This window comes from Phoenix dactylifera, chromosome 13 (genome assembly GCF_051530095.1).
Source record: "Phoenix dactylifera cultivar Ajwa chromosome 13, Ajwa_hap1_PhDact_Kaust_v1.1, whole genome shotgun sequence".
In the NCBI taxonomy this organism is placed as follows: Eukaryota; Viridiplantae; Streptophyta; class Magnoliopsida; order Arecales; family Arecaceae; genus Phoenix; species Phoenix dactylifera.
This window is the reverse complement of record NC_143202.1, coordinates 10,150,175-10,174,570: the sequence shown is the minus strand read 5'-3', so window position 1 is coordinate 10,174,570 and position 24,396 is coordinate 10,150,175.

Here is a 24,396-nt window from a genome sequence, read left to right as displayed (position 1 = left end):
TATTCACAGTGAGGTTGCTGTAGTTTGACGAGCACATAAACATGAGCCCTAGCCAATTGGGTTCTTGTGGTGCAGATTGGCTGCAGTAGGTTCATTGTAGGAGTAGGGGTGCATCTAGATGGAATCTATCGATCTTGATAGGTTAAGAGAGATCCTATGTGATTTATGAGACTGAGTTCGTAAATCCTCGGCCGAGGTAGTATGTACAGTGGAAAAGGAGTTTTCCATTCTCGAACTTAACTCGAATAAATCTTGACATATGACAGACGATGGGGTTTGACGAGTTATCCAAGACCTCCGTCCTGTAGGGATCCATGATAGAAGGACTGTATCATATGATAACTGCACCTAGAGGTTCATCATTCCATTCTGCTGGGTTGCCACTACATGCTGCTAGGTGTCACTGGTGGATTGTGAGACTCAGAGGCATTCACTTGGTGATCAGTGAACCCAAATGAGAAGAGTTGGAATTGTTCCAACCCATAAGAAGGAGTTTCAATGATATTGTGATAGGGATCACAATATATCTCACTACCAGACAGAATAGAACCTATGGGGTCACACACAATAGAGGTATTGACCGATCCGATGGTTGAATTATGATTTGCAATCACAAATAATTTATAATTATCAATTTGATTGATAATTGTTTTAACTCACTAAAAGTTAGTGAGTAGAAGAAGGAATAATTGCAATTGGATTGCAATTTAATTAAATCAATTGGACTTAATTAATTGGGTTTGATCTTATTTAATAAGAGTCCTATTTGCAGTAGGACTCCTAGAGTCCTAATTAGATTAGGACTTCAAATTAAATTAGAGTCCTACTTGGAGTAGGTTCCTAAAGTCCTAATTGGATTAGGACTAAAATTATATGAGTCCTAATCAGTTTAGGATTCCTAAAGTTCTAATTATTTTTGATCTAATAAATTAAGATGACTCCTAATTGGATTAGGATTGAAGAATTTAATTGAGTCAAGATTCAATTGGGTCATAATTGGATTTGGACTTATATGGATAAGTCCTAATTGATTCATAAATTGATTGAGATCTAATTAGATTAGACCTCAATTGTGAGGGAATTAAAAGGGGCTGAAAGTGGGGCCCACGCACCTCATGAGATGAGGCTTGGGCGTGGGACATGAGAGGATTAGAGGGAGGGGCGTACGCCCCTCCTCTTGCCAAAAGATAGACGTGAGCTCCTAATTTGTAGGAGCTCACGCCTAGGGTTCAAACAAAAAAAAAGGGGAGCATGTGGCCCCCCTCTTCTCATCTAAGAAATAGGATACGGCAGCCCCCCTCTCCAATGATGGTTATCAGCCACACACAAACAAAAAAAAAAAAAGAAGAAAAGGGGAAACAAAGGGGCGGCCCAAATCTCTGGTTTTTCTTCCCGTGAGAGCTCCTCCCCTCTCTCTTGGTTTTTGTGCCTTGAGAGCTCCTCTCCTCTCTCCTTTTTGTGCCGTGAGAGTGCCTCCTCCCCTCTTGGTTTTTGTGCCATGGGCAAGCCTCCTTCCTCTTGGGGTTTTCAGCCATGAGCATCAAAGAAAAATAGGGTGGTGTATGGCTTTCTCTCTTCACCCTTCTTCCATCCACAAGAATAAAAGAAAAAGGAGGCAGCAAGATGGGATCTTCTTCCTCCCTTTCAAGTCCTTCTTCTTCCTTTTGAGATCTATCAAAGAGTTGATAAATCAAGAGAGGATTTCAGCCATCAAAACATATCTCTGCAAGGGAGCTAGCACCCCGGGGAGATTAGAGAGTTTGGATTGGTTCTCTGCCTCATGTGGATACCCGTAGAGGCCGGACGCGTGTGCGGCTTCAAGTGAACCTTTCAAAAAATACCACGATCATCAGATTGCGGTGAATATCTACCCGCACAAGGTGAAGATCTGATCTTCCTAATATTATGTAAAAGTATTTAATCCTAATCTATCTACGAACGACGTTTTTAAAATATGTTCATGCGATGAACGGAATCTCGCGTATGTATTCCGCTGCGCGCAGAATTTTTCTGAAATTTTCTGCGGCGTGCGAGGGATTCCAACACTTTATCCCTAGGATGTAAGATGCTTCTCCCAAATCCTTCATGGTAAATTGAGATGATAGCCAAACCTTTATTCCTTGTAATGCAGAATTGTCATTCCCGATTAAAAGAATGTCATCCACATACAAAACTAGAAATATGATTACTGAACCATTGATCCATTTATAAACATAGGGTTCTTCTTCATTTTTAATGAAGCTATACATTTTGATTACCTTATCAAAGTGTATGTTCCAACTCCGAGAAGCTTGCTTTAATACATAAATGGACCTTTGAAGCTTGCACACTTTAGACTTATCTGTAGATGTAAAACCTTCAGGTTGTGTTGCCCAAGATGATAACCCAAGAGGGGGGGGGGGGGTGAATTGGATTTTTCTAAATTTTTGGTGCTTTAAAAGTTTTCTTGTTAAGAGCGATGGAAGCTTTCTTAAGTTATTTGTGTGAACTTACCCTAGAGCAAAAATCAAATATAAAGTAAGAATAAATACAAGAACAAGTACAACACAAACAAGACAATGTATAGTGGTTCAGTGCACCCCAAGCACCTACGTTCACTCTCCAAGCCTCTCCTTGGGAATTCACTATAATCCGTCGGATTACAGTTAGATTATTTTTCAGGCTCACAATCCAAAACCTTTACAATTGGTTTTTCGGGCTCACCAATAAACCTCAATGTTGGTTTTGCGGGCTTACCAACAACCTGAGTTGGTTTTTCAGGCTCACCAATAACCTAAGTTGGTTTTTCGGGCTCACCAATAACCTACGTTGGTTTTGTGGGCTCACCAACAACCTATAATGTTGGTTTTACGGACTTACCAACAAACCTTACAACAAGAGTAATAAGTAAAGAATGAAAGCTCCTAAAAGAGCAAATAAGGCAATTATAAACTACAAAGAAGAATTTAGAGAATGTTTATCGCTTTGGAGAAGCTATTCTCTTCTTTGTCAAGCTTGCTTCACTTCACAAGGGTTGGTGGAGCTATTGATGACTCTTTGAAACTGCTCAACCACTTCCTTTTGGCTTTTAAGATGAAGCAATTGAATAAGGCTTGCTTTTCTAGGGTTTTCTTTTAAATGTGCTTCTTGATTTTCAAAAGGTTACTTCCTCTGATGAATATGTTGGGAATTGTATCCTAAATGTCAATCGTCAGCATATTGATGATTGAATTTTGTAAATAAATTGACAAATTAATAAAGTATTATTTGGCATTATTCATCATTTCATCTTTAAATGAACTCTTATATGATGAAGTCCTTAGGACTTATGTTATGATAAAGGAGGATTTATCTTTGAGTCCTTAAACTTGTTCGCGACCAAATGATATGTTGTTACTAGGACGACAACATTATCGAGATTAGGTCGTTGTATGACATATACGTTGGTTGTCCTCTTAACCAAGGAGTGTGGAGACACTGGTATGCCATACAGGTAAAGTGTAGGAGTACATTTCACTGAACGTGACCAATTCCGAAATGCTCTACTGTCGAGAGATGTTCCGATTGGATATGGGTATAAGTTTGGCCCTCTGACCTAAGATCGCAACCTGTGACTAGCAAGCAACTCACTGTACTTTGGTACCGGACTACCTGAATTTCTAATTTAGTGACGGAAGGTCACTGGGTGCAGTCAAGTACTTGCGTAGTCAGTTGTGAGTTAAGATGGAATTGACCTCTCCTGGAAATAGGAGATAATGTCTTGTGATTAATTTAGCATAACCTTGGCTAGGGTAATCCCAGTGAGGAGTCACGGGATATCTAAAGTTAATCACCTAATGGATGTACTAATTATAGGGTTGACAGTGAGCTCAAAGTCATCCTGGCATTAGGAGTCAAAGGGATTGAATTATACAGTAACCATAGTCCAGGATTCCAGAATATTTGTTTCGCATATATTCGGCCTATCCGAACGTCGGGTACCATTGCTAGATGGTCACATCGATTAGTATAGGAAGACGTTCCTATACTACCGGCTTAGGTTCGAACCTATGAGGTCACACGCATAGAAGTTTCTAGGTTGATCAAATAGCTGATTGATGATTAAGAATCATTTAGGGGTAACTTGGTCAATTCGATTGACAAATTATCCTACGCAAAAGTTGCATTAAAATAATTATTGAATTATTGAAGGATTAATTAGCAATTAGATTGCTAATGAACTCAATTTGATTGAGTAATTGGGCTTAGGTTGAGCCAAATTGAATAGGATTCAATTTGGGCTGCATCAGGGTTTGACCTATTTGAATTGGGTTCAACCCAAGTAGATTGAGCTTGACCCAATTGATGGGACTTGACCCAATTGGATTGGGCTTGATCCAAATCAATTAGAAGATCTTATTTGATGAGGATTATGAGTCCAAATAATCAGAATTAGATAAGGAGAAGAATCCCTAAATTTTAGGAACCCATTCTTATCTTCTTGGAGAAGAATGACACCTTAATTTATCCCCAATATTTTCTACACCTATCCTCTTTATTTTTGGCCAAAAATTGGCGTGAGAAGAGAGGAGGCGTAGGGATATATTTTTTATAAAAATGGCGCCTTAAATATTTCTAGAAAGATTTAGATGAATTTCCTAATTTGTAGGGATTGCATGGCGCATGAAATAGGGTGGTCTGCGGCTGAACTTTGGATGCATGAATTCTTATCCTTTAGAGATCCAAAATGTACAAAATTTGGATATGTTTATCTCCTCTTAGCTTCCAATCCACCAGAATTTTTTGGGAATTTTATCAGCCAAATTATTTGGCTAAATTAGGTGTGATACGTAGGGCGATCTTTTGGCTATAAAAGACCCCCATGCCTTGGTTTCAAGATATACCATATTTAGATGTTTTAAAAAATTTTGAAAAAATTCTCTGAGGCCTCCATCCCTTCTTCTCCTTCTTCCTCACGTCCATCCTCCATCTCCTTGAAGAACAATCAAAGGTTGAGTGTTTAGAAGGAGAAAGCTTCAGCCATTGCTACGTTCCTGCGCGAGCTAGCACTCCCGCGGAAGACGATCTACCTAGGGCTTTGCGTGTACTTCTCATAGAGGCCATTCGTGTGCATGGCTGCGAAGTCAAGGATCAGATCCATAAGTTTCTTCCATCATAAAAGGTATTAATCCCACATCAATATTTTATTTTGGAGTCAGAATCTAGGTCTGATTTTCCGAGGTTTTACCCTCCTTTGGGGATCCTCACGGAGTTATCTCCAGAATCCATTCGATGGATATTCGGAGATTAATCGGAATAGAGTTCTTAAGTTTCAGATCTGATAGTTAATCATGCATGAAAGTTTTAGCATAATTGTTTAAACGATTCCGGCATAATCCTATGTGTTCTTAAGGTGTTGATTTCTAGATTTGATCTTGTAAGCATGCATGAATTAAATTGTTTGATTCGATTTTTCTGCTGCATTTTAAAATTTAAAAAGAACTACGTATGGCTTGATCCCCCTTATGAAGGGTTACGTAGGCAACCCGATCAGGTTCAGCCATGGTTTTTTAAAAAAAAAAAATCAGCATGCTTAACACCGAAGAACCTAGGATTCACTTTCAGAATAGTGCCTCTTAAATACTTCCCCAACCTCTAAAGAACACTCTCCTACCGTTGGAATGGAGAAAGTAGCCATTTATAGCCGTTGGGGACTTAAAAAATAATTCTGCAGAACTAGCCGTTGGGCTGTCACCCGTGCTAGGGTCGACCCGAGCAAATTTGAGGTCGGCTCAAGTTGCTGTTCATCAGGCTGGGGTCGGCTCCACCTAGGGTTGGCTCAAGAAAACTTGGGGTCGACCCTCTCAGTAAATTCTAGAAGGCTGTATTTTCAGATGGCTGAAGCTGGGGTCGGCCCGAGCTTTTCTGGGGTCGACCCGAGATCTGTGCCATTTGTGCTAGAATGTGCCAAAGTGTGCCAAATTGTGCCAGGGTCGACTCCATTGTAGGGTTTTAGCATGTTATAATGCGCAGCGGAAGCTAGGGATTTTAAAAATTTCTTAATAAAGTCCCTATGCATGAAACCCTTTTAAGCCTAGATCACCTTAATGATTACAATCAAATAATATAAAATAAATGCAGAATTAGTAGAATACCTCAAACGCTAATCCAAAGTGTACAATCTCCACGAGGCGTCCAAGTGTCCGCCCTCCAATGGTGATCCACACGAAAACTTGATCAAGACTTTAGCTCCAAAGACTTTTGATCCTTAATGCAGAATTCTTCTAAAGAACTCTAATGGCTTGCTTTCCTTCCTTTCTATTTTTCTTTAGCCTTCTAAAATCACTTCTAATCCTTTTGTCCTAAAGAAGACCACCTTGTCTTGGCTTAGGACACACTAGAAGCAATGCTAGAAAGAAAGAAACTAATGTAAGAAAGAAAGAAAAGAGGAGTGGGGTGGAATTGGAATGATGAAACCCATAGAGTGCTAACCTATTTATAATAGGTGTAGGGTTGCATCTCCAAGGGATGCATCCCATCCACACATTCTCTCATGAAAGGGCATCATCTAAAGGGCCATATCAAATAAGAGGAGGTGCAGATCAAGTGAGGAGGTGTATCAAATGATATGTCCTTTCATGTGGTGCCATATTTTGACCAAGTCAACATCACATACTAATCACATGTCCATCACGCCTCACCTCTTGATCTTTCATGATGATGATCCAAGGGCTCCAATACAAGGCGCCATTCACTTGACCCATTATGTCTTCATCCAATGGTGGGATTAAGATCCAATGGTCAATTATGGTAGCCATCCTCTAACCCAATACAATTGGGTTAAACCAACTCTCCATTATGTCTTCATCCAACGGTAGATCAAGATCTAACGGTCTAGATTGAATGATTTATCAAATCTAATCCAATTAGACTCAAACCAAGCCAATTAGGTGCCAACTCTTGGCTAACCCATATTAGAATATGATCTAATCAAATTAGATCAATTAAGAATCAGATTCGAATCCAATTCGAATCAGATTCGAATCCAATTCGAATTAGGAGCTAAGGTTTGCAACACCTGCTAGGATGTTTATCTTGCAAACATGATCTAATCCAATTAGACCCTTGACAAGTTTTTTTGTGTGTGACCCATTGGGTTCCATACTTAGCCAGCAATAGGTGTGAGTGCGAGTTGACCCAACTTGATTAGAACTCTTCTAATCGATTTAAGTCCAAACTGCGCGAACCCGAACTTAACAATTAGAATCCTTTCTAATTGGTGATCGAATTAACTCTTTAATTTGATCAAACCTATAAAACAAGATTGACGTCTAGCAACGTGTCATGTCTACCCGAAAATATGGAATTTGGTAGAAATACCAAAAATACCCTTCAGTGGCAAGTTACCATGCAATTCAATCCTTTAATCAAACTGCATCCCAAAAATGCATATGAGTATGAATATATGTCAAACTCAATTTCATATTCATATTTTTCTCAATCTTTTAATGATAATTCAAATAATGAAACATTAGAAACTCTTTCTAATTTTCATTCTACTTTGATCAAAGGTTTCCTGAATTATCATATGATTAGAATAAATAGGATGCTATCTTCTCTTACTAGAAGTGATTAATTCCTTGTTGACCTACTCATAATCTTCGTACATAATTCACCATATCCAGAAGACCTCGTACATAACTTATTGTCATGAATGAGTGTAAACCAAAATATGGGTTCATGTGCACAAGATACCATGGTGATCTCAGGTCATAGGATCAGTTGCACAACTCCCACTAAGAGAATCATCTTTTGACATGTAAGTAAGACTTCATAAGATTTCTCTTTGTAGGTCAATTCAGTGAACTCATTCCTCTAATGAGCACCCACATCTTTGTATTAGTGTCTCCACACAAATGATTGTGAGATCAATCATCCTCTGCATCGAGCATACATAAGACATGCCAGTCTTTCCGGTAATCATTGATCCCCGACTCAATGTACCAATGACTGGGAATATTTAAGATTAGGATTTTAGGATTTTAAGTCTCACTAGTATGATCTCATCATAGTCTTAAAACCATTGCCTTAATCTAAGGAGTTTATCATAAATATAATCAACAGCATATGATAAAACATAACGCCTTTATTCATATTTAAATGTCATGTACATGATTTGGACAAATCAAAAGAAAAAACCTTTCGCAATACATATTGCGATTGGCTTGTAGGGCATCTACTCTTTCAATCTCCCACTTGCACTAAAGCCAATCGCTCTTATATTTTATCCCCATACAATCGAGGTGGCGATCAAACTGCTGTTGTGGTAGAGCTTTAGTGAACGGGTCTGCTAAGTTGTTCTTTGTGTCTACTCGTTCAATGACTATGTCTTGTCTCTCGACGATCTCTCAAACGAGGTGGAAGCATCTTAGAATGTGCTTGAATTTGTGATGAGATCTTGGTTCCTTTGCTTGATCAACAGCTCTAGTGTTGTCACAATAAACTGAAACTGGTCCAGCAATCTCAGAAACTACTCCCAACTCAGCGATGAACTTCTTCATCCAGACAGCTTCCTTAGCGGCTTCACTTACAGCGATGTATTCTGCCTCAGTAGTTGAGTCAGCTACAGTTTGCCGCTTGGAACTCTTCCAGCTCACTGCACCACCATTTAGGGTAAAGACATACCCTGAAGTGGACTTGCTATCATTTGGATCTGATTGAAAACTAGAATCAGAAAATCCTTCTAGTTTCAACTCAGTTCCTCCATAAACTAGAAAAATATCTTTAGTCCTTCTTAAGTACTTAAGAATATTTTTCACAGCTATCTAATGATTTTCTCCTGGATCAGCCTGGAATCTGCTTGTTATGCCTAAGGCATAAGCAACATCAGGCCTAGTACATAGCATAGCATACATAATTGATCCTACTGCCGAAGCATAGGAGACATCTTAGGAGACATCTTCTTAGAGAGACGTATGCCATGACTCATAGGTAAGTAACCTCTTTTACTTCCTTCCATGCTGAATCTTTTTAGCACACGATCTATGTACTTAGACTGGGACAAGCCTAGCATCCTTTTAGATCTATCCCTATAGATCTTTATACCAAGTATATAGGATGCTTCTCCCAAGTTTTTCATGGAAAAGCTTTTTGATAGCCAAGTCTTGACCGATTGTAACATTGGAATATCATTTCCAATGATTAGTATGTCATCTACATACAATATTAAGAAGACAACGGCACTCCCACTAGTCTTCTTGTACACACATGGTTCATCCACATTTTTGATAAAACCAAACTCTTTGACTGTTGTATCAAAACGGATGTTCCAACTCCTCGATGCTTGCTTTAATCCATAAATCGATCTCTTAAGCTTGCATACTTGATTTGCTCTCCCACTTGAGACAAATCCTTCTGGCTGTGTCATGTAAACCTCTTCCTCAAGATAACCATTAAGGAAGGCGGTTTTGACATCCATCTGCCAAATTTCATAATCATAGTATGCAGCTATTGCAAGCAAAATCCGAATAGATTTAAGCATGGCAACTGGTAAAAAAGTTTCATCATAGTCAATTCCTTGCTTTTGCCTGAAACCTTTTGCCACCAATCTAGCCTTGTAGGTTTCTACTTGGCCATCTGCTCCAATCTTCTTCTTATAGACCCATTTGCAACCTATAGGGTTTACACCTTCTGGTGCATCAACCAAAGTCTATACTTGGTTGGTATACATAGAGTCTATTTCGGATTTCATAGCTTCTAACCATTTGTTAGAGTCATTACTCATGATAGCTTCCGAATAGGTCAGAGGATCATCATTTTTGATGATGTGGGCTTCATCATTCTCAATGATAAACCCATACCTCTTAGGTGCATTTCGCACTCTATCTGACCTTTGGAGAGGAGATGTGTGTTGTGGTTGCACTTCATCAATGGGTACATCTGGTTGAAGAATTTCTTGTGTTTCTATTTGTAGGTCTTGAACTTCATTAAGTTCAATTCTTCTTTCACTGCCCTTTTCTAAGATAAACTCTTTTTCTAAGAAAGTGGCATGCCTACTAACAAATACCTTTTGTTCAGTAGGGTGATAGAAGAGATATCCAATACTTTCTTTGGAATAACCTATAAATGTACATTTATCTGATCTAGCACTTAGCTTATGTCCAAAATTTCTTTTGACATATGCTTGGCAGCCCCATATTTTAAAATATTTAAGATTGGGCTTTCTATCTCTCCATATCTCATATGGAGTACTAGATACAGATTTTGAAGGTATCCTGTTTAGCACATATGTAGCAGTTTCTAAGGCATAACCCCAGAAGGAAATAGGAAGATCTGTAAAGCACATCATGGACCTTACCATATCTAATAGAGTACGATTCCTCCGTTCAGCTACACCATTTAGTTGTGGCGTATACAGAGGTGTCCATTCAGAGAGAATGCCCTTTTCTTTAAGATGATTTAAAAATTCACTAGAAAGGTATTCACCTCCTCGATCAGATCGAAGGATTTTAATACACTTTTCAGTTTGTTTTTCAACCATACTTTGATACTCTTTAAACTTATCAAAGGCTTCGTATTTATGTTTCATAAGATACACAAATCCGAACCTTGATAAATCATCAGTGAATGTGATGAAGTAAGAGTATCCACCTCTAGCTGGAGTTGTCATAGGACCACATACATCTGTATGTATAAGTCCTAATAACTCACTTGCCCTTTCTCCATGTCCAGTGAATGGAGACTTGGTCATTTTTCCCATAAGACAAGATTCACAAGTTCCTAATGATTCATAATCATAAGGATCAAAGAACTCTTCTTTGTATAACTTGTTGATTCTTGATTCACTTATGTGACCAAGTCGGCAATGCCAAAGGAGGGTATTATTCACTTCCTCTCTCTTTCTTTTATTGCTTTTATTAATATGAAAGACATTGTCATTAAGTAATAAAACTAGAAGACCATTTTCCATAATGCCATTGCAAAGATGCTTATTAGAAAAATAAATAGAGCAACCATTGCCCTTTCCATTAATTTCAAAACCTTTCTTTAACAACAAAGGAATGGAAATTACATTTCTAATAATTTTGGGCATATAATAACAATCTTCTAATTGTAGGAGCTTTCCCGAAGGCAATTCCAAGTTGTAGGTTCCAACAGCTTCAGCCTGGATGGACTCTCCTCCAGCGCCATACAGCTCGAAGTCACCTTTCTTCAAAATTTTAATTTTCTGTAGTCCATGCAAAGATTTGCAAATGTGAAAACCACAGCCGGTATCCAATACCCATGAATTTGAATTTGAAGAACTTAATGACAAGTTGGCATGAACATAAACATACCTTTTGATGCAACTCTTGCATCGGTCTTCATACTTGCAAGAAAACTCTTGCAATTCCTTTTCCAGTGGCCAGCTTTGCCGCAATGAAAATAGGTACTTGATCCGGAGTTTTTCTTTTCTTTTTTCTTTTTGATGCTACTCTTGGGGTTCAATCGTTTCTTAGAACCCTTATTTCCCGATTTCCTCATAGAGGTGCTATTTATAAGAAGGAGTGGACCTTTATCCTTCTTAATATGCCCTTCAGTTGTTTTGAGCATATTTAACAGCTCGGGCAGGGAGGTGTTCAGCTTGTTCATGTGAAAGTTCACAACAAACTGAGAGAATGAATCAGGCAGTGATTGCAGGATCAAATCCTGACTGAGCTCACTATCCATAGCAAAACCTAATTGACTTAATCTGGTGATCAAGTCTATAACCATAAGAACATGGTTTTGCACTGGAGTTCCTTCATTCATTCTAGCACGGAACAACTGCTTAGATATCTCATACCTAGCAGTCCTGCTTTGTTCTCCATACAACTCTTTTAAATTGAGAAGTATGGATTGAGTGTCCATGCCTTCATGTTGCCTCTGTAATTCATTGTTCATAGAGGCAAGTATGATACATTTGACAGTCACACTGTCATTTTTCCACATCTTATGTGTGGCAACCTCCTCTTCTGTAGCATCATCCCCTAGATCTCCAAGATCAGGGGTTTCAAGTATATAGGAAATTTTCTCCTGAGTGAGTACTATCTTTAAATTCCTCAACCAGTCTACATAGTTTGGTCCGGTCAACTTGTTGGCATCTAAGATGCCTCTTAGTGAAAGTGAAGAAGCCATTTAATAATTCTACATATGCAAGAACAAAACTAATATAAGCAGACCAATCATGATGACATGTTTGCAACTAGATAAGGACTTTAATCTAATTTGTCTCCTACTATTTTTATCGAATATCATAGCCCTCCCCTATGATAAACGTGAAAATATAATTTTTCTTAGCAGGGTTGAGATCCTAATTCATCATAAAAAGCCTTGTGTTTACACAACAAACTCTTATGAGTTCAAAGGTAGAAAACTCTTTCCAATTGCATCTCATGCAATTCTCAACTTTATCTTGTCCTCTTAAAATACTTATTGCCTTGTGTTAGCACAACAAACAATAATATTTTAGTTAAGTCAAACCCTTCATTTCCATATAGTCATATTCGAATAATATTGCCCTTGTGGTTGCACAACAAGGCAATATATTAAAATATGCCATAAGCATCTTAATGCACCAAGACAGTATAACATCAGTCCCCATTGCAAGTCTTGTGTTAGCACAACAAACTAGCATGGATCTTGACATAATAATACCGAGGCATGAAGGAAGGCTATCAATAGTGTTATATCAATATTAAGCTTATCCATAATAGGCAATCAAACAATTGGCCAGGTAAGCAGGTGGGAGGCTCCCCTTACTCAGAGAGTAAGGTCCTAATTAAGTAACCACCTTTAGTGCTTTCCTTAGACACCAATTAGATTAATTGTTCTAGAATGGGTTAGCTCAAAGTTTTTCAACACTATGACTTAATATAATTTTTTTTGAGGGCTTACTAGTCTCTAGCACATTCTTTAATTGTAACATACATTTAACATGTCTAAAATAAACTATTATGCATCATGGCTATCGCATAGCATGTATAAATCATAAGCAATTAATTAACATGCTTCAACATATTTTCATATGGAAAATTTCATATCATGATATTTTATTACATAACATATCATATATTAATCATACATTTCTGCATTTCTCTAACATATGACATTACTATCTCATAGTAAATTAATAATCATACATCATACATAATTATTTGATTGAACCAATTAAGGATGGCTCTGATACCATCGTAGGGTTTTAGCATGTTATAATGCGCAGCGGAAGCTAGGGATTTTAAAAATTTCTTAATAAAGTCCCTATGCATGAAACCCTTTTAAGCCTAGATCACCTTAATGATTACAATCAAATAATATAAAATAAATGCAGAATTAGTAGAATACCTCAAACGCTAATCCAAAGTGTACAATCTCCACGAGGCGTCCAAGTGTCCGCCCTCCAATGGTGATCCACACGAAAACTTGATCAAGACTTTAGCTCCAAAGACTTTTGATCCTTAATGCAGAATTCTTCTAAAGAACTCTAATGGCTTGCTTTCCTTCCTTTCTATTTTCCTTTAGCCTTCTAAAATCACTTCTAATCCTTTTGTCCTAAAGAAGACCACCTTGTCTTGGCTTAGGACACACTAGAAGCAATGCTAGAAAGAAAGAAACTAATGTAAGAAAGAAAGAAAAGAGGAGTGGGGTGGAATTGGAATGATGAAACCCCTAGAGTGCTAACCTATTTATAATAGGTGTAGGGATGCATCTCCAAGGGATGCATCCCATCCACACATTCTCTCATGAAAGGGCATCATCTAAAGGGCCATATCAAATAAGAGGAGGTGCAGATCAAGTGAGGAGGTGTATCAAATGATATGTCCTTTCATGTGGTGCCATATTTTGACCAAGTCAACATCACATACTAATCACATGTCCATCACGCCTCACCTCTTGATCTTTCATGATGATGATCCAAGGGCTCCAATACAAGGCGCCATTCACTTGACCCATTATGTCTTCATCCAATGGTGGGATTAAGATCCAATGGTCAATTATGGTAGCCATCCTCTAACCCAATCCAATTGGGTTAAACCAACTCTCCATTATGTCTTCATCCAACGGTAGATCAAGATCTAACGGTCTAGATTGAATGATTTATCAAATCTAATCCAATTAGACTCAAACCAAGCCAATTAGGTGCCAACTCTTGGCTAACCCATATTAGAATATGATCTAATCAAATTAGATCAATTAAGAATCAGATTCGAATCCAATTCGAATCAGATTCGAATCCAATTCGAATTAGGAGCTAAGGTTTGCAACACCTGCTAGGATGTTTATCTTGCAAACATGATCTAATCCAATTAGACCCTTGACAAGTTTTCTTGTGTGTGACCCATTGGGTTCCATACTTAGCCAGCAATAGGTGTGAGTGCGAGTTGACCCAACTTGATTAGAACTCTTCTAATCGATTTAAGTCCAAACTGCGCGAACCCGAACTTAACAATTAGAATCCTTTCTAATTGGTGATCGAATTAACTCTTTAATTTGATCAAACCTATAAAACAAAATTGACGTCTAGCAACGTGTCATGTCTACCCGAAAATATGGAATTTGGTAGAAATACCAAAAATACCCTTCAGTGGCAAGTTACCATGCAATTCAATCCTTTAATCAAACTGCATCCCAAAAATGCATATGAGTATGAATATATGTCAAACTCAATTTCATATTCATATTTTTCTCAATCTTTTAATGATAATTCAAATAATGAAACATTGGAAACTCTTTCTAATTTTCATTCTACTTTGATCAAAGGTTTCCTGAATTATCATATGATTAGAATAAATAGGATGCTATCTTCTCTTACTAGAAGTGATTAATTCCTTGTTGACCTACTCATAATCTTCGTACATAATTCACCATATCCAGAAGACCTCGTACATAACTTATTGTCATGAATGAGTGTAAACCAAAATATGGGTTCATGTGCACAAGATACCATGGTGATCTCAGGTCATAGGATCAGTTGCACAACTCCCACTAAGAGAATCATCTTTTGACATGTAAGTAAGACTTCATAAGATTTCTCTTTGTAGGTCAATTCAGTGAACTCATTCTTCTAATGAGCGCCCACATCTTTGTATTAGTGTCTCCACACAAATGATTGTGAGATCAATCATCCTCTGCATCGAGCATACATAAGACATGCCAGTCTTTCCGGTAATCATTGATCCCCGACTCAATGTACTAATGACTGGGAATATTTAAGATTAGGATTTTAGGATTTTAAGTCTCACTAGTATGATCTCATCATAGTCTTAAAACCATTGCCCTAATCTAAGGAGTTTATCATAAATATAATCAACAGCATATGATAAAACATAACGCCTTTATTCATATTTAAATGTCATGTACATGATTTGGACAAATCAAAAGAAAAAACCTTTCGCAATACATATTGCGATTGGCTTGTAGGGCATCTACTCTTTCATCCATCTCTTCTAGGGTCGACTCTAACCCTGTTTTTTGCATCTTTAGGTTAGATTTGCATATTAAACATATAAAACAAGTAACAACATTGCAAATCATTTCTTTCTCCTTAGGATGCTTGGCACATTAAAGTTTAAGCTCATTAAGCATGTAAATGACAGAGTTAAGCTTCAATCAAAATAACTTGACTCTAAGGCATATTAAACTGTAAATTAGTTCTTTTCTCAAGTTCTTCCAATATAATTTGTTTTTAGATGTACTCTTGAAGGTTCTTTTAAATGAATCAAGCAAAGCGTATCAAGGATGTATCACATCTTTCTTCCTTACTCACTTATGTACTGGATTAATTGAGTTAATAGCATTAGCACTTCCATATGGCCTCAATGGCTTTGTAAGCATCAAAATAACACTAGGATCCTCAATCTTCCCCTTTTTGATGATTACAAAATATTGAGTATAAGTAAATTAATATTCATGTGAGAAGTAAGGTTTAATGTATAGAAAATGTTTTTGGTGTAAAAGTTTCAAATAGTCCAATTTAGAGAATGTATCAATGAACCAAAAGCTCCCCCTATCTTATCCAAGTAGAATGCCTAATGAATTTTAGCTTTGCTCCCCCTTAAAGCAAGAGTTTCAAGCTATGTATCAAGGCAAGAAAAATCTCTATGATTATGTGCCAGATTCAGATTTTCTCTTTGTCAAATGTCTCCCCCTTAAGTGTATAATACATGTCTCCCCCATAAGTATACAATATATACCTTTTATATTTTCTTCCTTATACAGTCTTTTTTTTTATAGAATTATCTTTCTTATAGAATTTGCTTCTAGTTTCTCTCTTATACTTTCTCCCCTTTTTGTCATCATCAAAAAAAAATGAATAGCAATGGATAGTATTGTACTGACACAAAGATCATGAGTAAAGAAAAAATGTATTTCATCATCTTTGCCAAAAGTATAATATTCTAGAGAAGAAATGCAGACAATAACAACGAGTAGATACTAGTCAAAATAAATACAAAATCTAAAAGACACTAGTCATAATGAACATGCTTCATTATGAGCATATACTCAGATATTTTTTTTTCTTTTTGACAACATCAAAAAGATTGCAAAATAATGAAATATTAAGCACAAGACAATATTTCATTCATTGCATGTCAAATTATTGCAAGAATATGAATTATGTGACTCAAGGCAATACTGTCAGGGCAAGATAATGAGTATAGATCAGAGCCAATTAAGATAGTTTTAAAATTATGATTGGATCACATAAAAATCAAGGATGAAAAGTTTGGCTTTAAAAATGAGACATTTAATATGTGAGCCAGAAGAGATCTCTAAATGTAGATTCCAAAGATAGTTTTCAAATCAAGTGTAGATGAAATCTTTTTCAAGTTATTTCAAGGAGTATCAAGAATAATATTCAAAGAAGGCACGAATGAAAATCCAACACCTCTTTTTTTTTTAATATATTAAGTATATAGCAAAATGAGAGCAATCTAATTAATTTTCAGAGTATAGTATAAGATCAGATAAAGATCAAAACTTATATACTCGAAAAACATAAGATTATGTTGAATCCTTAATTCTTAATGACTTCAAAGTTCTTTCATGATATAAAAGTATTGGAGCATAGATACCAAAATATGAATTTATGCAATGTAGGATACATAAAATTCAAGACTTTGAAAGTTCTTTTAGAGCTCTTTTAAAGACTTTATTTTACTCCTTTAAAGATCGTAGCATCAAAATCAATTAAAATGAATTGGTTTAGGATTGAAATACTAAAGTGCAACCAAATAAGAACACATAAGTAGATTCCAAGATAAATTTTCGATACTAAGACAGATGGAATCCTTTTCAATTAATTTTTAGAAACAAATGATTTACCGATGAATATAGATGGAAATCCAATTTTCAAAAGATATTCAATGAAGCACAAAGTTTAATACCACTTTACATTTAGTATTCTTTCTCTCATCTTTAGCTGTGAATTTACACGATTAAGTTCTATATGATCTCTCCCTCTGAAATTTTCTTTCTCTCCCTTAATTAATCATTCCATTTGAGAGTTTAGAGTTTGAAGATAATTTTCGATAAAGAGATTGAGTATTTAAAGCTCTCCCTCAAAAGATGCATTTTCTTTCAAACTTTTTTTTTCTTTCTATAATATCAAGAATGTAGAGTGATCCAGAATTTTTCAAAATTTATAGCAATCACTCTTTTTAATCTTTCAAGAATAAATTATATTTCCTCTTAATTTTTTTTTGAATATGTATGGAAATATTAATTAGAAAATAATTCTTTTGAAGCTCAAATTTCTTTCAAAAGTAATTACATTTTCTTTCCTATAAGAATTATTGGAGTGAGTTGAAATATTTTAAGCTTTAGGATCATTAACTCTCTTCTTAAAAATAGCTTTTCTTTTTAATGATAGAAGCATTTAATTATACAGGAGTGTATATTCAAAATATTAATTTCTTAGTCATAGTTTTTCAGCAATGTATATATGAAGCACGATAAATCTTTTTAATATCAAAATAATATCATATGTTTAGAAACATTTGTTCGCAATCAAGATCATTGAAAAACACATCATTTAGACCAATTCCAGTACACTTATAAGATAAAAAATGATATGTTTTAGATGCGTATCGGAGCAAACAATCAAGATATCAAAATTAATTCTATTTTTTTTAAGCTGTAGTTTTTATCTAAGAATCATAGTAAATTATTCTCCAGCATGATGCAATCTTTGAAGCATATAATGAAAATTACAAAAATGTAAAGACATAAGCATTTTATATGGAGTTTAAACTTTTATACTAGGTCATATTCTGAATTTCATAAGACTTTTCAAGGAGACTTTCAAAATTTATAATTTGAGATATGTATCTTCTACATTGTAGCTCATCTTAAGTCATTAAGACTGAAAATACATATTTCAAGCACATCAGAGCACATTCAGAATCTTTATTTTTAATATTGAGTTTTGGTACAAATTGGAGGACATTTTAACATCTATCAGAACATTATGTACCAATGTTAGGCAAAATGAAAGATAAATCTGAATTAATTCATTCTGCCTAATTTGGAAATTCAGATTGTTCTTTTCTTTTATTTTTCAAAAGATATTCACTAAAACAAAATGATGATGTTGTTGATAGAAACATGTTTCAATCAAATTATCTAGGCATAGAGCATTACAAATTATATTTAAACAAAATCCTTAATTTTTTTTTCCGAATATTGAAAACTCACAATTCAAAACATCATGCTGCATGCGAAATATAGTATGCACACCATTAAAGCATTAAGAACAAGTATGTCAAGGATTAAAATCAATTCTTTTCAAATAAAGTTCCCCCTATTTAAATACAATTTAGCACTGATTTTATCCTTTCTAAAAGAATGCTCACACAAGTCTTACAAATGTGCCGAATATATTATGTTTGTTTTACCTTTCCTTAAGATTGGAGTATTTGCTTTTACTTAGCTTTACTTTTCTTAAATAATGTTCATTTTCTTTTCTTTATCTCTCTCTCTTTTTATTATTCTCAAGTAATTTACATGAAAGAGTAAAATAAAGAAATAATATAATTATGCTCAAGCATTCATAGCTTCTCACAAGTTATTTTAAATCAAAATTTTAAGCATAAACTTGTGTATTTTATGGTTATGCATCACGTAGGCAAAGGTATATTTCAGTTTGGGCAAACCATGAAATAATTTCTAAAAGCATAAGTCAATCAATACATATATAGACATGATATCAAGAAATTAATAATTAAAGACTTTAATCATGCCATAATAAGATTTTTTATGTGTAAACTTGTGACTGAAGAAGGTTCTCTCTCTTGTTTGCATATAAATGTTTATTGTATCTTACGTGGAGGTGTCCTTCAAGTTGAAATCTCTCATTTTCTTGCTCAAGGATCCTGCATTATTAACAAAATCTTTTTATTTCTTGAAGGAAAGTCATTAGTTTCTTCATACAAAATATTCATACAACATATTTCTTAACTAGATGACTCAACATAAGATATGGCAATAATTGAATATTGAGTCACTTTACTCAAGAAATTGCCTAGATACAAGCATGCACATGTCACTTGAACTAAAGAGATAGTTTCATTAAGCAAGATGGTTCAAGGACAAGCATGTGAGGCAATAGGAAGATTCATCAAGATCAAATCAATTTTTTGTTTTCAGAATTAATTCAGCTTAAATTCTATTTGCTTAAGATAATTATCAATAAGTCATGCTAGCTAAGTTTTAAACAAATTTTCTTAAACTATAGTTTCTATCATAATTCAGATTGTTACATAGAAGCAAAATGATAAACTATATTCTCAATAAAAGATCTAATTTTAAAAAGAATAAAATGAATTGATATTTCTACAACTAGTATCTTTTCAATAAATATTCTATATGCATTGCTTGAAGTGTAATATCCAAAGAAACATTTGTTTTAATGGATTTAGCATATCTTTCATTGTTGACAGCATAACATGTACAACTGTAAAATATGAAAGTATGCAACTTTTGATTTTCTTTTTTTTTGAGTTCACAAGGGTTTTTCTTCAAAAATAGATTTAATAGAAAACCTTATAATATGACAATCTGTGATGATAGCAAAAATCAATTAACCAAGTTACTATCACGAAGCATTGTTATTACACAAATTTTTCAAGGGTTCTATTTTTATGTTTTTATAACCCCTATATGCAATGGTGTTCTTGGTGCAAGAACAATTGTATTCAATACCATTTTCTGTACAAAACTTATCAACAAATTGATTTTCAAACTGTGCCATGATACTTCTTTATTTTCACAGTTTGTAAATCTTTTTCATTTGAAACCTTTTGTAAGTTTGTGCCAAAGTAGAAAATATTTCAATTTAAGTGCCACGAACAAAACCAACGTTAGTTTTGAGAAATCATCCACAATTACAAAATCAAGAAGCTTATCTCCTAGGTTCACTATCCTAGAGATCCAAGTAGGTTCTTGCGGAGAATTTTCAAGAACTAAGAGGTGGAAACAATGTTTTCAGATTTAGAAATGATTCTAGTTTGTTTGCCTAGATGACATGCATAGCAAACTTTGACCTTGCAGAAATTAATCTATGTAAGCCAATGACAAGGTCTTTTGAGATTAAGTACATACTAGCATGAGTTGATTTTATATGCCAAAAATGGTTTCTTTAATCTTGGTATTCATAGTGCATATATTCAAAGGCATACCAAGTATACATTCTCATGTCTATGATCAATAAAAGATAATGCCATGGATAAAAACTCTCAATCAAGCATATAGAGAATCATAGAGTTATTCATAATAAATTGATTAATCATTTAGCAACTTATCCAACAGTAAGTAAAGCATACTATAAAATAAAATGATTTGATTATATATATATTTAAATATTACCTATATCACAAAATTGATTAATACCTGCAATTTATGTTTTAATTAGATACTAAGGCAAAGAGAATGATAAAATGCAAGGATTATTATTTTCATTTCAATTACTTTTCTTAAGTATATTTTAAGTTGCATTCTTTAATATGTGTCTAGAGCACCCAATGTCCAAATTAACAGTTGGAGCCTTGAGTGCTAGACACACCTACAGAAAATATTCAGATTTTCAACTTAGGAATCCAAGCTCTTTTGGGTCCTTACAAGTTAGCTATAATTGTTTCTTTTGGAACCCACATTTTCTTAGCAGCTATTTTATCCATAGACTTGCAGATTTTAGGATTACAAGGAATGTATTTCTGCATCCTCTTGTTAAATTTAACAAACATAGATTTAATATGAGTAGTAGATAAACCTTTAGTTTTTTGTTTTTGCCTTTTAGGTTCATCAAATTTGTAATGTACAGATTTAGAAACAGAAGAGATTTTACTTAGCTTTTGTTCCTGTTTATCAGCATTATAAGAATCTGTTTTAAAATAATTAGAAACTGTTTTAACAAACATATTCTTGAAAGATTTTTGAATGTACCAAGGTTGATATCCCAATCCAACTTGATCAAATCCAGCTCTTTGATTATTTATCATTAGGTTCAACTTTTCAGAACTGAAAGTAAATCTTTCAACAACAAGTCTCAATTTGTCAACTTCTTTAGTTAATCTTCTATTATCTTCTGAAAATAATTCATTGTTTTTCTTAAGTTTATCATGGCTTTCAGTGAGAAGTTGGTTTTTCTGATTTAGTTCTTTATTTTTCTCAATTAAAATTTTAGTTTCATTAGTATGTTTCTTAATTAGAGTTTCATAATAATTAGATAGTTTCATTTTTTCATTTACTAGGGTTTTCTTTTCATTCTTCAGGTTCTTCTTTTTACAAATGAGTTTCTTATGTTCTTTTATTAGATCAAGAAATGCATCATGTAACTCATCAAGTGTAAAATCATTTTTAATTTTATCACATACTTCATATTCAGAAGAGGAGACACTTTGTGTTTCAATACATACCTCGTCCTTGTGTGCCACAAGGCATAGGTTTTCAATATCAGCTTGCCTCTCATTTTCTTCAGAGGTAAATTCAGATTCTCTAAAAATGTTAGTGCTTTCATATTTAACCTCTAGCATATTCCATATGTCTTTAGCAGTTATGCTAGAAGATATGCAATTAAACTCATTCTCATCTAATGCACAATATAACAGCTTCATAGCTTTTGAATTTTGTTGAGCCATTTTCTTATCATGATTAGTGCTTGTATGTGGCCCATTGACTATAACACTCCATAAATCATAGTTATGTGCTTGAATGAAAATGCGCATGTGTGCTTTCCAATATGTGTAGTTTATGCCATTAAATAGTGGAGGTCTATCAATTAATTGTTCCTCTCGTGGAAAACTATCTATTTGAGTTGTCATGATCTTTGGCTCTTTGACAGTTAGGTCAAAATCACAAGGCAAAAAATTATAGAGCACCTGCTCTGATACCACTTGTTGCCCAAGGCGACAACCCAAGAGGGGGGTGAATTGGGTTTTTCTAAATTTTTGGTGCTTTAAAAGTTTTCTTGTTAAGAGCGATGGAAGCTTTCTTAAGTTATTTGTGTAAACTTACCCTAGAGCAAAAATCAAATATAAAGCAAGAATAAATACAAGAATAAGCACAACACAAACAAGACAATGTATAGTGGTTCGGTGCACCCCAAGCACCTACGTCCACTTTCCAAGTCTCTCCTTGAAAATTCACTATAATCCATCGGATTACAGTTGGATCGTTTTTCGGGCTCACAATCCAAAACCTTTACAATTGATTTTCCGGGCTCACCAATAAACCTCAATGTTGGTTTTGTAGGCTCACCAACAACCTGAGTTGGTTTTTCGGGCTCACCAATAACCTGAGTTGGTTTTTCGGGCTCACCAATAACCTACGTTGGTTTTGTGGGCTCACCAACAACCTATAATGTTGGTTTTACGAGCTTACCAACAAACCTTACAACAAGAGTAATAAGTAAAGAATGAAAGCTCCTAATAGAGCAAATAAGTTAATTATGAACTACAAAGAAGAGTTTAGAGAATGTTTATCGCTTTGGAGGAGCTATTCTCTTCTTTGTCAAGCTTGCTTCACTTCACAAGGGTTGGTGGCGCTATTGATGACTCTTTGAAACTGCTCAACCACTTCTTTTTGGCTCTTAAGATGAAGCAATTGAATGAGGCTTGCTTTTCTAGGGTTTTCTCTTGAATGTGCTTCTTGATTTTCAAAAGGTTACTTCCTCTGATGAATAGTGCCTCTTAAATACTTTCCCAACCTCTAAAGAACACTTTCCTACCGTTGGAATGGAGAAAGTAGCCGTTTATAGCCGTTGGCGACTTAAAAAACAATTCTGCAGAACTAGCCGTTGGGCTGTCACCCATGCTGGGGTTGACCCGAGCAAATTTGGGGTCGGCTCAAGTTACTGTTCATCAGGCTGGGGTCGGCTCCACCTGAGGTCGGCTCAAGAAAACTTGGGGTCGGCCCTCTCAGTAAATTCCAGAAGGCTGTATTTTCAGATGGCTGAAGCTGGGGTTGGCCCGAGCTTTTCTGGGGTTGACCCGAGCTGGGGTCGGCCCGAGCTTTTCTGGAGTCGACCCAAGATCTGTGCCATTTGTGCCAGAATGTGCCAAAGTGTGTCAAATTGTGCCAGGGTCGACTCCATCTCTTCTAGGGTCGACTCTAACCCTGTTTTTCTGCATTTTTAGGTTAGATTTGCACATTAAACATATAAAACAAGTAACAACATTGCAAATCATTTCTTTCTCCTTAGGATGCTTGGCATATTAAAGTTTAAGCTCATTAAGCATGTAAATGACAGAGTTAAGCTTCAATCAAAATAACTTGACTCTAAGGCATATTAAATTGTAAATTAGTTCTTTTCTCAAGTTCTTCCAATATAATTTGTTTTTAGATGTACTCTTGAAGGTTCTTTTAAATGTATCAAGCAAAGCATATCAAGGATGTATCAAATCTTTATTCCTTACTCACTTATGTACTGGATTAATTGAGTTAATAGCATTAGCACTTCCATATGGCCTCAATGGCTTTGTAAGCATCAAAATAACACTAGGATTCTCAGGTTGTATCATATATACTTTCTTTTCTAAATCTCCATTTAGAAATGCGGTCTTTACATCCATTTGCTAAATTTCATAGTCTAAATGTGCTGCTATCGCAAGCACAATCCGATTGGACTTGAGCATTGCCATAGGAGAAAATGTCTCGTCATAGTCAATACCATAATGTTGACGATATCCTTTGGCAACCAGACGGACTTTATAGGTCTCTACCTTTCCATCTACGCCCCGTTTTCTTTTGAATATCCACTTACACCCTATGGGTTTAATCCCTTCGGGTGGGTCAACTAATGTCCATACATCATTGACCTTCATGGATTCCATTTCGGATTGCATGGCTCCAAGCCATTTATCAGAGTCATACCTCTGCATTACATCCATATATGTGATCGGATCTTCATCGTTTTAATCAAGT